Here is an 8,929-nt window from a genome sequence, read left to right as displayed (position 1 = left end):
CCCTGTATTAAAAAGCCACGTACCCCCCACCCCAGGTAGACCCCCCTCCTCGCAGGCTAACTACCCCCCCCGGGAAATACCCCACACGCCATACTTACCCCTCATCGCAGATTCTGCAAGCGGACTTCCATGCATCCATCTTCCGGCTCCTCTGTAAGCTGACTGGGACATAGGTATGTTGGCGCATGCGCAGTTGGAGCTGTTCGTCAATTTGCGACAACTTAACGTGCGATGAATTGGACCGAGATTGAAGATCTCCCAGTCAGTTTACCTGGGGGCCGGAAGATGGAGTATGGAGTATGGGGCATTTCCCCAAGGGGGCAGTTAGCCTGAGGGGAGGAGGGAGGGGGTCTACCTGGGGTGGGGGGTACAGGGTTTTTTTTTTTAAAACAGGGTTGAATTCTCCTTTAACAGGTGATATGATAACTATGTATAAATATATAAGGGGATCATATAATAATCTCTCTAATGATTTAGTTACCAGTAGGTCTTTCCATCTGACACGAGGTCACCCATTCCGATTAGAAGAAAAGAGGTTCCGCCTAAATATTGGGAAGGGGTTTGTTACAGTGAGAGCTGTGAAGATGTGGAATTGTCTCCCTGAATCAGTTGTACAGGCTGATACATTAGATAGGTACAAGGAAGGGTCGGATGCTTTATTCACCAGTAGCTCCTCCCAGCAGACAGGAGGGAGCCAATGAGATTAGAGGAGGGAAAGGGGTGTTACAGGGAGAGCTGGGAAGTGAATCAGGGGTACAGGCTGATACATTAGATAGGTACAAGGAAGGGTCGGATGCTTTATTCACCAGTAGCTCCTCCCAGCAGACAGGAGGGAGCCAATGAGATTAGAGGAAAGGGGTGTTACAGGGAGAGCTGGGAAGTGAATCAGGGGTACAGGCTGATACATTAGATAGGTACAAGGAAGGGTCGGATGCTTTATTCACCAGTAGCTCCTCCCAGCAGACAGGAGGGAGCCAATGAGATTAGAGGAGGGAAAGGGGTGTTACAGGGAGAGCTGGGAAGTGAATCAGGGGTACAGACTGATACATTAGATAGGTACAAGGAAGGGTCGGATGCTTTATTCACCAGTAGCTCCTCCCAGCAGACAGGAGGGAGCCAATGAGATTAGAGGAGGGAAAGGGGTGTTACAGGGAGAGCTGGGAAGTGAATCAGGGGTACAGGTTGATACATTAGATAGGTACAAGGAAGGGTCGGATGCTTTATTCACCAGTAGCTCCTCCCAGCAGACAGGAGGGAGCCAATGAGATTAGAGGAGGGAAAGGGGTGTTACAGGGAGAGCTGGGAAGTGAATCAGGGGTACAGGCTGATACATTAGATAGGTACAAGGAAGGGTCGGATGCTTTATTCACCAGTAGCTCCTCCCAGCAGACAGGAGGGAGCCAATGAGATTAGAGGAGGGAAAGGGGTGTTACAGGGAGAGCTGGGAAGTGAATCAGTGGTACAGGCTGATACATTAGATAGGTACAAGGAAGGGTCGGATGCTTTATTCACCAGTAGCTCCTCCCAGCAGACAGGAGGGAGCCAATGAGATTAGAGGAGGGAAAGGGGTGTTACAGGGAGAGCTGGGAAGTGAATCAGTGGTACAGGCTGATACATTAGATAGGTACAAGGAAGGGTCGGATGCTTTATTCACCAGTAGCTCCTCCCAGCAGACAGGAGGGAGCCAATGAGATTAGAGGAGGGAAAGGGGTGTTACAGGGAGAGCTGGGAAGTGAATCAGGGGTACAGGCTGATACATTAGATAGGTACAAGGAAGGGTCGGATGCTTTATTCACCAGTAGCTCCTCCCAGCAGACAGGAGAGAGCCAATGAGATTAGAGGAGAGAAAGGGGTGTTACAGGGAGAGCTGGGAAGTGAATCAGTGGTACAGGCTGATACATTAGATAGGTACAAGGAAGGGTCGGATGCTTTATTCACCAGTAGCTCCACCCAGCAGACAGGAGGGAGCCAATGAGATTAGAGGAGGGAAAGGGGTGTTACAGGGAGAGCTGGGAAGTGAATCAGGGGTACAGGCTGATATATTAGATAGGTACAAGGAAGGGTCGGATGCTTTATTCACCAGTATTTCCTCCCAGCAGACAGGAGGGAGCCAATGAGATTAGAGGAGGGAAAGGGGTGTTACAGGGAGAGCTGGGAAATGAATCAGTGGTACAGGCTGATACATTAGATAGGTACAAGGAAGGGTCGGATGCTTTATTCACCAGTAGCTCCTCCCAGCAGACAGGAGGGAGCCAATGAGATTAGAGGAGGGAAAGGGGTGTTACAGGGAGAGCTGGGAAGTGAATCAGGGGTACAGGTTGATACATTAGATAGGTACAAGGAAGGGTCGGATGCTTTATTCACCAGTAGCTCCTCCCAGCAGACAGGAGGGAGCCAATGAGATTAGAGGAGGGAAAGGGGTGTTACAGGGAGAGCTGGGAAGTGAATCAGTGGTACAGGCTGATACATTAGATAGGTACAAGGAAGGGTCGGATGCTTTATTCACCAGTAGCTCCTCCCAGCAGACAGGAAGGAGCCAATGAGATTAGAGAAGGGAAAGGGGTGTTACAGGGAGAGCTGGGAAGTGAATCAGGGGTACAGGCTGATACATTAGATAGGTACAAGGAAGGGTCGGATGCTTTATTCACCAGTAGCTCCTCCCAGCAGACAGGAGGGAGCCAATGAGATTAGAGGAGGGAAAGGGGTGTTACAGGGAGAGCTGGGAAGTGAATCAGGGGTACAGGCTGATACATTAGATAGGTATAAGAAGGGGTTGGATGGTGTTTAGCAAGTGAGGGAATACAGGGATATGGGAGAGAGCTCATAGTACAAGTTGATCCAGGGACTGGTCCCATTGCATCTTGGAGTCAGGAAGGAATTTTTCCCCCTCGGAGGCAAATTGGAGAGGGTTCAGATGGGGGTTTCACCTTCCTCTGGATCAACTGGCAGTTAGACAGATTATATATAGACTTCAAGGAACAGTAACAAGTGTTTTAAAGTAATGAAAATATCATGAACTGTAGCCCTACTCTGGTAAAACTGCTGTGTTTGCTTCAGAAACACTACTATAGTTTATATAAACAAGCTGCTGTGTAGCCATGTGGGCAGCCATTCAAGCACAGGATACACAGTAGATAACATAAGTACTACTATAGTTTATATAAACAAGCTGCTGTGTAGCCATGGGGGCAGCCATTCAAGCACAGGATACACAGTAGATAACAGATAAGTACTACTATAGTTTATAGAAACAAGCTGCTGTGTAGCCATGGGGGCAGCCATTCAAACACAGGATACACAGTAGATAACAGATAAGTACTACTATAGTTTATATAAAGAAGCTGCTGAGTAGCAATGGTGGAAAAAAATCTATATGGCACAGAATAAATAATGGATAACAGATAGCATTATGTTCTACAGAGCTTATATGTTATCTGCTCTGAGCCTTTTCTCCTTTGAATCGCTGCCCCATGGCTACACAGCAGCTTGTTTATATAAACTATAGTAGTACTTATCTGTTATCTACTGTGTATCCTGTGCTTGAATGGCTGCCCCATGGCTACACAGCAGCTTGTTTATATAAACTATAGTAGTACTTATCTGTTATCTACTGTGTATCCTGTGCTTGAATGGCTGCCCCATGGCTACACAGAAGCTTGTTTATATAAACTATAGTAGTACTTATCTGTTATCTACTGTGTATCCTGTGCTTGAATGGCTGCCCCCATGGCTACACAGCAGCTTGTTTATATAAACTATAGTAGTACTTATCTGTTATCTACTGTGTATCCTGTGCTTGAATGGCTGCCCCCATGGCTACACAACAGCTTGTTTATATAAACTATAGTAGTACTTATCTGTTATCTACTGTGTATCCTGTGCTTGAATGGCTGCCCCCATGGCTACACAGCAGCTTGTTTATATAAACTATAGTAGTACTTATCTGTTATCTACTGTGTATCCTGTGCTTGAATGGCTGCCCCCATGGCTACACAGCAGCTTGTTTAGGGGAACGCTGAATTATATTTTTATTTCTATAAAACAATTAATTTTTACTCATTTTACTGGTCTTTTAAGGTTGAACTTGCTGGTCTTTTTTTTCAACCTAACTCACTATATTACTATATTACTATGTCACTATGTCAGCTCCCAATGTGCAAGTACTGTGTGTCTGTCCCTTTAACAACACAACTATTTTGAGGGGGGGGTGCAGAAAGCAGAATCTCCTTCTTGCCAATTATGTGAGGGCACAAATATCCACAGAGGGGGGGTTATACCTGACTAATTGTGACTACAAGGAGGAGGAGGAGGAGGGGGGGGTCGTGGAATCACAGGAATACGAGGGAACCATGACAAGAGTCTGCACTGACCCAACTTGGGGGTTGGGGGGGGTAGGATCAGTACTATATAAATATATATTACTAATAATAATAATACTAATTGCTTCTACCCAGTGAGGTTATACAATTCAGGAGTCTCTTTCATCATCATCATCAATGTATTGATCGTCTCCACTGTCAGTTCCTCACTAAGTGCCACAAACTGCAACTGCCTGTTCTGCATTGTCTCTCCTGCTCTGAATTACAAGGGCTTGAGGGGCCTATTAATAAACATGAAAGTGGGGAGAAGAAATGTTGCTCTCCTGGCCCCCCGGTTCCCCTGATTTTTCCTGCTGCTTTTGACTCTCTAACTGTCGCTGCAAAGTGTCACATTATAGTGAGGGAACAGACGTGATTGCTGCGGGGGTCACTATCTGTGACAGGTTATTATATCCCACTATTTGCACATTCTACAGCCTCTTCTTATACACAGACTATTGTATTGTACACACTCTATTCCTATTCACTGCCCCTCCCCCCACTTCCTCCCAAACCCAAGAGCTTAACATCTGCCCCTTTACATAAGCTCCAAACACAACAGAGAACAGGGGGTTCACAGGTCCCCAAAAGTAGGAAATCTTTAGAAGAGAATAAATCACATATTTGTGTGTAACAATCATTAGATACAGCAGGGGGCGCAAGTCACAATTGTGCAGAAGACTCTTTGTTTTAATGTGTCTGTGTCCAGTTCAGCACAACCCACGTCTTCACTTACTCCTTTATTTCTACTTTTTATTTCTACTTTTATTTCTACTTTTTATTTCTACTTTTCATTTCTAATTTTTATTTCTACTTTTTATTTCTACTTTTTATTTCTACTTTTTATTTCTAATTTTTATTTCTAATTTTTATTTCTAATTTTTATTTCTAATTTTTATTTCTACTTTTATTGCTCATTCTTTATTGCAGGAGAGTCAGTACCAGACTGGACCCAGTTATACCAGTGTCTGTGACTGTCATTGTCTGTATTATTCCAAATGGATTAACAGTGTTGGGTGTTCCTGTATAACACACACCCCCTCACTATCCTTATCATTACAGTAGGGGGTACAATATGGTCACAGAACAACCCCTCAATGACTTCTAATATCCTTATCATTTACAGTAGGGGGTACATTATCCCTTATAATACATGAGTGATACACAGAGTTCCTTGTATAACTCAGCCTGCAGCCTTGTGTCTTTATATGGTCACAGAACAACCCCTCAGTGACTTCTAATATCCTTATCATTTACAGTAGGGGGTACATTATCCCTTATAATACATGAGTGATACTCAGAGTTCCCTGTATAACTCAGCCTGCAGCCTTGTGCCTTTATATGGTCACAGAACAACCCCTCAGTGACTTCTAATATCCTTATCATTTACAGTAGGGGGTACATTATCCCTTATAATACATGAGTGATACTCAGAGTTCCCTGTATAACTCAGCCTGCAGCCTTGTGCCTTTATATGGTCACAGAACAACCCCTCAGTGACTTCTAATATCCTTATCATTTACAGTAGGGGGTACATTATCCCTTATAATACATGAGTGATACTCAGAGTTCCCTGTATAACTCAGCCTGCAGCCTTGTGTCTTTATATGGTCACAGAACAACCCCTCAGTGACTTCTAATATCCTTATCATTTACAGTAGGGGGTACATTATCCCTTATAATACATGAGTGATACTCAGAGTTCCCTGTATAACTCAGCCTGCAGCCTTGTGCCTTTATATGGTCACAGAACAACCCCTCAGTGACTTCTAATATCCTTATCATTTACAGTAGGGGGTACATTATCCCTTATAATACATGAGTGATACTCAGAGTTCCCTGTATAACTCAGCCTGCAGCCTTGTGCCTTTATATGGTCACAGAACAACCCCTCAGTGACTTCTAATATCCTTATCATTTACAGTAGGGGGTACATTATCCCTTATAATACATGAGTGATACACAGAGTTCCCTGTATAACTCAGCCTGCAGCCTTGTGCCTTTATATGGTCACAGAACAACCCCTCAGTGACTTCTAATATCCTTATCATTTACAGTAGGGGGTACATTATCCCTTATAATACATGAGTGATACTCAGAGTTCCCTGTATAACTCAGCCTGCAGCCTTGTGCCTTTATATGGTCACAGAACAACCCCTCAGTGACTTCTAATATCCTTATCATTTACAGTAGGGGGTACATTATCCCTTATAATACAGGAGTGATACTCAGAGTTCCCTGTATAACTCAGCCTGCAGCCTTGTGCCTTTATATGGTCACAGAACAACCCCTCAGTGACTTCTAATATCCTTATCATTTACAGTAGGGGGTACATTATAATTTGTAATACATGAGTGATAATAATAATAACTTACAACTTCAGACTATTAAAAGAAAACAGAAGTTTCCCCTTTGCATTAATAACATTCAGCACAAGGTGTCAGTATAAAGCTAAAACACTGGCTATTGGGGGGTTCTATAAATGAGTTGCTGTTGAACTATAATTCCCAGAATCCCCTGTTGGAAGGATGTGGCAGTTGCTGTTAGAGGGGTGCAGGTTTCTATCCTTAATGAATTAAGATGTTTTTTTTCTCAAGGAGACTCGTCAGAGCTTGGGGCTTCCTAAACCCTTTCGTGTCCAGAGAAAATGAAGATTACTTCTGTGCAGTTGGTCATGTTTTTCCCAGCATTTCGTGGCACATAGACCTGACTGAGGAAACTCGGGCCCTTGGAATAATACTGGGCCCCTAAGCTGACGGCTGAAGTAGAAGTGAGGGGCCCCCACTATGCTGAAAGGGAAAGTTTGCCCAGTAACTAATGATTTTGGAATAATAATAAAACAGAAGTGGAAGTGTCTGTCCCTTTACACTGATCCACAATTAGCAGACTCCTCCCACTCCTCACTATTGGCTCTTGGCTCAGAAGCTTCCACTCTAGTGAGGACAAAGGGAGGAAATCATTAATATGTACACTGCCCCCCCCACATTGTATGGAATGTCCTGCAATAAATCAGACTGGGGGGGGGGGGGCCATTGTTTGTGAATGAGCAGAGGGAAGGGCCCCATTGTTTCAGGGCCGGGCTGTATATTTGTCTTTCCCCCGGGGGCTGATAAGTCACAGAATAGAATCAGTTTTATGTCCCACTAGATCTCCCCCCCCTGAGGTACATGCGGCCCCCAAACTGTGGTGTCCCTAATAGAGAGAACTGGGGTGGGCTCATTGGGTGCATGTGCCCATTGGGTAGCACTCGGGCACCCCCTTTACCCCTGACAATTTAGAGCAATTGTCTGGGGGCTACTCCTTATGTCTGTAGGGGAAGTGCGAGCAATTGGATTTATAGTGAAGAAGAAAAAGAGAAGTGGATTTATAGTGAAGAAGAGAAGTGAATTAATAGTAAAAAAGAGAAGTGGATTTATAGTGAAGAAGAGAAGTGAATTAATAGTAAAAAAGAGAAGTGGATTTATAGTGAAGAAGAAGAAGAGAAGTGGATTTATAGTGAAGAAGAGAAGTGAATTAATAGTAAAAAAGAGAAGTGGATTTATAGTGAAGAAGAGAAGTGAATTAATAGTAAAAAAGAGAAGTGGATTTATAGTGAAGAAGAAGAAGAGAAGTGGATTTCCCTGGGTTACCCCACAGTGGGAGCTGATCCTGCAGTGTGTAGCATGTCCCCCCCCCCAGAGCAACTGCACCCGCTGCTGACTCTACCGCTGCAAGGGAAGGGCTGCAGGGAGTTGCAGGGAGTCGCAGAAGTCTGTAACAAGGACGCTCCCTGGGCTGCCCATTGTATTACCTGGATGTGCTGGAGAGAATAATGGTGGCCCATAGGCAGACTATAAGCAGCCAGTGGTACCCCAGACACACAGTAATACCTGAGTAATACTCACAGTAACGCAGTAGAGGATGAATATACCCCAGTACTACAGAGGGTTAATGGACACATTGCCCCTCAGAGGGGGGAGGGCAGAAAGCTGCAGCAGCAATTGATTTCATGGGGTGAGTCGCAGCAGTGAATGTGCAGCTTGTGGTTCCCGTGGGCGACACTTTGAGGCAAATCAATGGCACAGATGCAGCTTCTGCAGGAAAATCTGCTGCAATTAATAAGGCAAGCGGGAGGGAGGGACGGAGGGCCCCCCACTTTATACATGGACTGCACAGAGGCCTAACATGTAACGTAGACACCTGCCCTCCTGCATTGGGGCTGCGCCTGTTCCCCCTCCACTGGGGCTCATGTTACACCCACAAGCTACAGCCCCTGTGAATTAATTATGCAAATGAGGGGCTAATTATCTGGGCAGCATGTCAATGTGGGAGGTGATAATGGGGTGCAGAGATCATCATACAGTTAAAGCCATTGCTGGTGACCCAATGAACCACAGTTCCCAGCATTCCTTGCGAGCCAATGGCAGAAGAGCTGAGGATGCTGGGAGTGTAGCACTTACATATCCCACATGCAATGGGGCTGCATAACGTTTATTAACCCTAACGTAGCCCTGGTGCCCATGTCGGCTCATTGGAAACATACACAATATATCCACCTCCTGATTGGTCCATTAACATAGAGCGGCACTGCA

This window comes from Xenopus laevis, chromosome 2L (genome assembly GCF_017654675.1).
Source record: "Xenopus laevis strain J_2021 chromosome 2L, Xenopus_laevis_v10.1, whole genome shotgun sequence".
Taxonomy (NCBI): Eukaryota; Metazoa; Chordata; class Amphibia; order Anura; family Pipidae; genus Xenopus; species Xenopus laevis.
This window is presented reverse-complemented; position numbering follows the sequence as displayed.